Here is a 9,944-nt window from a genome sequence, read left to right on the forward strand (position 1 = left end):
TACGCATACATACATACATATGTTTTTTGTGCGTATATATATATATATATATATATATATATATAAATATGCATATATATATGTGTATATATATATATATATATATATATATATATATATATATATATATATATATATATATATATATATATATATATATATATATATATATATATATATATATATATATATATACATATATATACATGTATATGTATATATATACATATATATATATATATATACATGTATATGTATATATATACATATATATATATACATACAAACATATATATATGTAGGTATACATACGTATGTGTGTGTGTATACTTGACTTCCTACTCACGAATGTACCTAAGTATGCATGCAGCATGAGTGACATCCGTGGCATTGAGGGTGTCACTACCTGCTACGTGTATTTCCTATTTAATATGTATAATGTTTCGTGTATGAGTACGTACTTTTGTATTTGTCTACACACATAGACACCCATACACACACACACACGCACGCACACATACGCACACATTTGTATACATACATATTACACATTCTGGAAAACACACACAGACAAGGATACATGCATGCACTTACAGTTACATGATAAACACTCACACTATCTCACACATATAATTTCTACAAGTCTTCACCGATTTATTTCTATGTATCTATACACAAATGAACGTAGGTTGTTTACATATACAAGTTATCATGCATGTGTGACCGTGTGTGTGATGAGTATATAATACATATATAGGAAACACCTAAATGTAAAGGATATAGCAAATTACAAATTTATCCTACTTATCACAATGGTGTATAATATCCCTTAGTCTACATTGCAAAATACAGCAATTATATCTAGCCGTGAGTTAATCTCTCATAATTTGGAAATAACTCTGTAGTTTTCAGTCTAAAATAAGTGCTTTTAAAGCACGTTTATCTCAATGTTTTTAAACATTGCTCATATTTCGCCATTTTCTATAATAAAATCGACCAAATATTTCGACAGCCATTAGCACCTACTATTACGTTTAGGTTATATGTATACCGAATTCTTGAAATGTTTTCCCTTTTTACAGTCAAACGATTCTGTTTTATATTTTAAGAGTTTGGGATAAGAACATTGTTTTCGCTTTAGTTTATTGCATATTCTTGAGTCCCAGCCTGATAGGAAATTTGCATTCGTTCTTATATTTGGAAAATTACCAAATATTTGTGGTGGAAGGAGTCGGTGTAGGAAGACGTAATATTCCTTTTTTATTTTTATTTATATTTTAGGAAAGAAAGAAATTTGGTACGAAACTCTTTCGTGTTAACACCCTGTAACATGATATATAAGTATCGTGGGATATTTCCTTCACCCAAATTTTATTATATAAAATTATTAAAAGTAACACTTTGATGAATACATTCTAACGTTGTCCAATTGCATTTTTGATCAAATACAAGTGCAGTCTTTCTCAAAACAATAAATTTTTTTCATAGACATATATTTTAATTCCTGTGTATTTATAATTTCAGTTATTCCCATTTTTTTTTTTAATTTTACCATACGTAAATATTCTCTTCAACTTATGAGAATTTGATGATATACAACAAAAGAAGCTAAAAGCATCTCATTACATTTTAGACTAGCAAACGTTAAGAATAAGCCCAGCGTATAAAAAAAGTTTTTTAAATAAAAAATTAGTATTTGCTCTATACCTTCCATATCAGCTTTCAAAGTTCAAATGACACAACCAGCATAATGCAATTCTTGAGCTTGCATTATCTCTTCTGTCGTCCACCTTTAACATTATTTTATGTTGTACTCCATTTCTCAGCTATCTGATTTCTAGTGCATAACAGATAAGACGATTAACATCCAGTATCCCTTAGAACTCACAAATGTTCATCTTAAATTTTTGCATTAAACTTTAGCATCTTAAATCAGATATTCATTTTATATATCATTTACTACATCAGTTGTTCAACAGCTTCTAATATCAGTTACCAGTTTCAAAATGTATTCAGAAATACACTAGTAGTCATAAAATCGTAATATAAATAAACCTATCTCGCATGTACCGACTCTGATATTTCATACTGTACTTCATCGGGGCTCAAAACTTACCTACCGTAATAAACATATTGCATGTCACAAACTCCAGTCACATTTATGTACTCATAAATAACTACGTACACGCGTGCGCGTACACACACTCGCGCACACATATATGCACATGCATTTCTTTGTAAATACATTTATGCCCCATGTTAGTGGTAATATACCCCATATTACTGGTAACGTGCATTAAGAAGGGATTCGTAGATATAGAATAAGGTAACTAGATGTTTATTGTTTCTCTTAATTATTTGACAACCTAACCTAACTATACATTTCGTTGTTCCCACACGGAATAACTTGAATTATCAGCCTATTGTAGAGAAACAATATTACCAAGTCTCTATGTAGATTTTACAAGTTTATTAGTTGAAAGTTTTTTTGATAAATAATAAAGTGTAATTGTTGCATTGTAAATGTTAGTAAGTTAGTGAGAGAATAACCTTGCAATTTTTTTACATATTTTTCTATGATGCAGGGTTCTTCTGTGAAGGTGCGTGGCTTAGTGGTTAGAATATTCGGCTCACGATAGTAAGGTCCTGAGTTCCAAAACCGGCGACGCGCTGTCACCTTGTGCAAGACATTTTATTTCACGTTGCTCCAGTCTACTCAACTAGGAAAATGTATTTCAAAGGACCAGCCTTGTCACATTTTGTGTCAAACTTGATCTCCCTAGGATATACATTAAAAGTAAGCGTGTCTGTGGAGTAATCAGTCACTTGACCGTTAATTTCACGAGAAGCTGTTCAACTGGAACCCTCATCGTCATAACCGATGGAGTACCAGTATGGTTCTTCCCAGAGCACTCAACAATTGTGAAAGGTCGAATCTAAGAGACAAGGAACAAAACCAAACCGAAGGAGAAAAAATAGCAAAATGCAAGCAGTGGTTGAAAGCATTACAAGCGATTATTGTAAGTATTCTGAAGGATATTGTGGAAATCAATGTTACAAAGAAAGAAAGGGCGTGAAGCACACTCAAACACAAATTAGGCTAAGCCGTTTATGTAATATAGCTTCTAGAAACGTATTCTAAAAAATATTATCACAAGAAATGAGCACGGATGAATGTAAGAAATGAAATACTCTGAAATGAGAAATAACATCATCTAGATTAATTTCATGTTACTCTGGATCTTATATTACATATTGAAAATTAACCTTATATTACATATCGAGAATTAGCCTTAATTAACCACGGCTAACATATACGTTATATTTCACATTGAACAATCAAACGTGCTATACATAAGCAATATATTATATATCATATTACAACACATAGTCTCCCACATAAACACATCCATATATTTCTTCGTGTCGCAAAAGCTAGTTGAAGATATCTGCATGGATATACAAATTACCCAAGAAATAAATATAAATATATGAATACAAATTGCATCTTCCGTAATGTAACTGCTGCTATTTTTATTTATTATTAAGTATTTCCCACACATTTCCATGCTAAACCGCATTAAGCGTTGGACTAAACAATATATGATTTATACAAGATTTCAATCAAACATTCGGCTTAATAATGCAATAATAATTAATGTATAACAATGATTATATCAGTGATAAAATTATAGATAATCATACATGCATAAATGCTTCATATACAAATTAACACCTGACTAAACCATAGAAATTATATCATTAATTCATACAGGTACGTAATCGCTTGTTCAAGAGCGTATGTGTATATATTCGTCTGTGTGTGTGTGTGTGTATGTGTGTATGTGTGTGTGTGTGTGTGTGTGTGTGTGTGTGTGTGTGTGTGTGTGTGTGTGTGTTTGAGTGTGCATATATGTAATTGCAAAGAGTGGCTACAGTAAAATTCTGACACTTATATGCATGAAAATTCAACAGTAAATTGGCGTTAAATTATTCGACGTTGTAAGCGAAGAATTGCTAATTAACTATAAATTTGTTTTTTAGTCTGTCAACGATCATGAATAATTTGGACTATGGTAATTTCAATTAATATGGAGTGACAATTCTCAACAATTTTTTCTACTCATTAGATAACATCAGTTAAGTAAAATCCACTGAATGAATTTGTTTGACGAGAGGGGTATAACTAGCTACTGGAAGAACACATGAAATATATCATGACTTCATAATGATATAATATAATGCACACACACACACACACTAATCTCAGTTTCTTTCTGTCTCTCTTTATTTCCCTCTTTCTCTCTCTCTCTCTTTCTCTTTTTCTATCTTTCTCTCTCTATCTCTCTTTCTCTCCTGCATCCTCTTTTCTGCTCACTCACTCACGTTATATATTTGAATCAGAGGCAGCTCTAATTCAAATATTATTGAAGTCACGTTCGTGATGCATGTGTTTTGTTTATGTGCTCTTCAGCGGAATAAAGTCTGAAGGAATAACCTCCCTTTAAGACGCTGATTTTTACACCTCACACGCAAACACACACACACACACATGTATATATATAATCCGAATAAGACAAATAAATACTTTAACACATCTTAAGACATCAGTTACAATTATTTATGTACCAACTCTGCTTACAACACCATTGTACCAAAGTAAGATGCAAGTTCGATGAAGTACCACTCGAATATCTAAAACTGCAAATATTATGTAAATGTTCACCTCTATGTTTGTGTTAACTGGCGTTGTAACTAGAATTGCTAAACGAACAATTGCACCTGACGATTAAAGATGTGTTAAATTATTTATTTGTATCGGATATTTTATTCTTCGCTACACCCACACAACAGTTTTACCGTCAAGAAACCAGAATTTTCTACCTTTAATGATGCGCGTTGAGTGCTTCTATGGTAGTAACCTACCTTTATGCCCTGCCAGCACCCTATATATATATATTAGGTTGTTTCACATGAAATGTCGCATTTTTAATTACTTGCAATTTCAGTCATTAAAAGCTCAATTGTGTATACCTTGCATTGAATCTTGACTCTTTATCTTTTCCAACAATACTGGTATTCAAAATTCGTACCCACAGACTTTATGAAAATGATAACAAACAAATTAAGTTGAGTGATTTTATCGTATGATTACAAACTAGGTCACTCTGCCTCAAAAGCTCCACAGAATTTAAGAACTCTTCAGAGATGGTTCCAAAGCTCTCGTTCAGGAGATAATAGCCTTGAAAATAAACCAATCATTTATTCGGTATGATGGATTACATGCTTTGATTGAACCAAATCCGAGAACAAAGGTTCGAAAACTTACATCGGAACACCAAACATCTCACACAATACATTTGGACACCTGTAAAGAAGTGGAAAAGTCAAGAAAACCGTTAGGTTTGTTCTGCATCAACTGAACGAAATATAAAAAACAGACGCCTCGAAGTGTGCTCCTTATTGTTTTCTCGACTGGCAAAACACCATTTTTGCATCAAATCATTACTTGCGATGAGCGATGGATATCTTTGACAACAGCAGGAGAACAGGACAACGATTAGGTGAGGAGAGTCACCTAAATACTACCCAAACCCACTGTTTCCCCCTAAAACGTTAGTAGTCACTTTATGGTGGTCTGCGAAGGGAGTTATTCATTATTCATTTTTGCAAAAATGAAACACGGTAACGCAACAAAATAGTGCCAGGAAGTTGATTGTAACATCAGAATTTGAAAAAGAAACAACACTGACTAGTAAATAGAGATGGTCCAATTTTTATCCACAACACTGCACGTCCTCATACTCCTCAAGCTACGGTCCAAAATTTGCAAAGCCTGAATTATGAGATTTTGCAATATCCTCAATATTCCCCTGATATCTCTGCTACTGATCATCACTTATTTAATCATTTAGAGCTTTTCATATACAATAAAGTATTCTTAAATAGAGAAGGGATAATTGAAGCATTTGGACAGCTTATAGCAAAGGCTGAATTTTTTTTAAAGATGGAATATATGACATAGTAAAAACGTTTGGATAAACGGCATAAATGAACATGGATGATACTTTGATTAAATAAATCAGTTCTCCAACACTTCCGGAACACTTTATTGTTACCTTTCAAATACAACCTAATATGTGTGTGTGTTTATGTTGGTGTGTGTGTGTGAGAGAGAGAGAGTGTATGTGTGTGTATGTGCGTGTGGGTGCGTGTGTTTGTATATGTATACGTATATATATATACAGAAAGAGAAAGACAGCTAGAAATAGATAGATAGATAGATAGATAGATAGATAGATAGATAGATAGATAGATAGATAGATAGATAGATAGATAGATAGAAATATAGATAGATAGATAGATAGATAGATAGATAGATAGATAGATAGATAGATAGATAGATAGATAGATAGATAGATACGTTTATATTTATCTACAATATAAAATTTATTGAGACTTACAACAAAGCATACAGTATTAGAAATGGACTACGAGATATTAAATGAAAAGTTAACTTCAATGAAAAAGCACACTATAAGCACATTTACGTGAAGAATGCACTAAGAGAAAAAAATTAGCTTGGTAACACGCAAATTATGTGTGTATACATATGAATATATCGATGAATATCTCTCCCCCTCTCTCTCTCTATCTCTCTCTGTCCCCTATATATATATATATATATATATAAACAAAAACATTATATATATATAGATATATATATATATATATATACAAACAAAAACATTATATATATATATATATATATATATATATATATATATATTTACACTTGCATGTACTTACATACACATACATACATACATAGATTCACATGCATGTCTAATTGTCTATAATCAGTGATGGTGTTTATTACAGCTAGAAGTCTTTGTACGTAACTAACATTTTATGGAGTGAATCTTCCATGGAAATGTGGCATAGGATACAACAAGCTTCTCCAGTTAGGCCTCGTACTTCTTTTTCTATATTACCACGAGTACGTAAACCAAGACATATAGGCTTATATTTGCTGATGAGACTAGTGAGATATTAAATATAGTATGATGGATAATTCGGCAAGGAATTATTCAAATTATTCAGATCTTTCTCCGTCAAGTTATTCAACAGAAACAAAAAGAAATAATTAAATTTCAACATAAGTTGAATGATGAAAAATATATCAGGCAACCATAATATAAGTAATATTATAAAGTGCCTGTGCGTATGTAATAATGATATTAAGATACGGTTGTCAACATTTATAGTATAAGTATTATAATTCATGCATATTGACTCTAAAAATATAATTAGAGTAATTTTCTCATGACCCCATGTGTAAGTACTAAAGTCACCATTACATATTGCCTGTGATCATTGGGACACATTGGACTCTCTACGTTGTCTTCAACAGTTCATATAACTTAATTGACGAAAAATGTGCCATTTCACATAAAATATATTTCCCCATATATATAAACATTCCGTGAAATATATTCGTAGCCAATGGTTTTGAGAAATGCTGGAAATTTATTCAGTTATTATGTATACTTAATTGTTTTAAGCCAAGCATATCAACATCACTCACACTAAAACTTTTACTAGTATACAGAAATTTCGAAGTTACTAGCAAGATTGTATTTATAAAGGTAAATTTATAACTTCATAAATATATGTGATTATCTGGCTACAGTGTTACTGCACGTATGCTTTGATCCGCATAACATATAGAAATGTGTTGATATGTATGTATATATGTATGTAGGTACGTACGTATATATATATATATATATATATATATATATATATATATATATATATATATATATATATATATATATATATATATATATATATATATATATATATATATATATATATATATATATATATATATATATATATATATATATATATATATATATATATATATATTTATATATATATCCATACATACATATATTCATATATATATATATATATATATATTTTTATATATATATATATATATATATATATATATATATATATATATATACGTAAGTTATATGCATACATATACACACAAAAACAGATACACTGACAAGCATGTATATATATATTAGTCATAAAAAGCATACACATACCTATGTGTGTATGTGCATCTGTGTGTGTGAGAGAGAGATGGGGTGTAAGTATATGTGTGGTTGCACGTGCATGCATGTACACAAACCTACACATATATGTGGCCAAGCTGAATGATAGTTGACAGGCCATGTACGCATTGTTTCGAAGTTGTTGAAATGTTAAATTATTGACTCGAATTGATGGAACAGACGGCTAGACATACTGCGTGTCAAGAATGATAAGATAAAATAAATTTATATAAGTGTGTATGCACAACGGAGAAACAATTGAAAATAAAAGCAAGCACTCTTGTGGGTTCATCTTTTATTGATTAGTAAATGTCGATAACTGTGTGGGTATCTGTTGGTGATATGGAAATCTTTTTTCTGTGGATTGTCATTTGTTTAAACAAACGTCTCTGGTGTGTTAGACAGACTAAAAACTACGTAATGGACAGTAAATGTTTGATAGGAGGGGAAACGTGGTACGTGAATCGATTTGAATTGCACATAAGTTTGAAAATATGAATGGCAAAAGTGGAAAAATGAATTTTAGTGTAGATGATTGTGAATACTCAAACATAATAGAAAATTAATTGTGATATTAATTGGAAGACGATTAGTAAATAAATCGTCTTTGTTCGAGTTCATGAGTGAAAGCCAGTACTTCCATCAAGTTTTGATTATATGTGTTTATGTTTCATGACTGATTATTTGTGAAGATAACGAATTTCCTGTTTATATTAAAGTGTTGCTACGAGACACACATTGGCTACAACTTATTGTACATATTAAATGTAATTAGATTTGTGTAATATTTAGGGAGTGGTATGGTATTTTTATTTACGTCCTCACTATTACATTAATACATTTCCTCATGCACAATTTTCAACTATAGGCACGTCGGCTCTGGTACTGTGGCAAACAAATGACGATAATAACTAACAAGCAAATATGTCAATAGTTATAGTAAATGCACTAACAAAAATGGCTGGCAATAGATTGCTTCGTAAAATCTCAGTTTTGGGATAGAAAATTACATAAGTCCATACGAAAGCGAGGGAGGACCACCAATGTTTCAGATAAAGTCATTTTATTTTCGACATGAAAATAAACTAGAAAGAGGGAGAAAAAGAGGGAGAAAGAAAGAAAGAAAGAAAGAAAGAAAGAAAGAAAGAAAGAAAGAAAGAAAGAAAGAAAGAAAGAAAGAATGAGCGAGAGAGTATAAGGTCATCACGCATGCAAAAGTGGAAACTTTTGACACAGAGAAGTCAGGTGAGATAGAGACGGCAAGATAATTTGATTGAGTTGAAGTCCGTTAGTGGAAAATAGAATAATCTAAATGAAGCGGGTAGCTATTACAAAACAAAGCTGGGGATAAACTTGCGAGACGAAAATAAGATAATTAGCATGGGGTTCAGATCAAGAGGGGGAATGACATTGTTATTGAAGAAAGATAATATAAACGCAACGTTACTTTTGGCCATGTGAGCAAGAGAAATACTTTTGTATGTTTTAGGCCTCACTCATCATGAATGATAGTATATTTTTTCCATTCCTTGCTATAAAACTTATCATTGTGATATTTCATAAAGTATAATACAGAGATTTTTAAAATAATGTTGATTGATAATGTAATTATAGAGAGAAGGTGGCCATTTATTTAGGCAATTTATAGTATACTGAAATATGTAGTCAACACGCTTTTATACTTGCTGTATGTGTAAACACAAATAAAAATCAATATTAATTATGCTAACTGTGATATAAATTAGTAATTCAATCAATTCCTACACTGCGAATGCTTACAGACTTAATATAATATGTATTTATTTAACT

General features: G+C 31.0%; 1 protein-coding gene across 1 annotated transcript in view; it reads right to left on the reverse strand.

The window, feature by feature from the left end:
• LOC106874384 (glutamate receptor ionotropic, kainate 2) overlaps nt 1–9,944 on the reverse strand; it is a 952,973-nt gene that overhangs the window by 941,935 nt on the left and 1,094 nt on the right. The window lies entirely within an intron of this gene.

This window comes from Octopus bimaculoides, chromosome 2, assembly GCF_046866305.1.
Source record: "Octopus bimaculoides isolate indiv1 chromosome 2, ASM4686630v1, whole genome shotgun sequence".
Classification (NCBI taxonomy): Eukaryota; Metazoa; Mollusca; class Cephalopoda; order Octopoda; family Octopodidae; genus Octopus; species Octopus bimaculoides.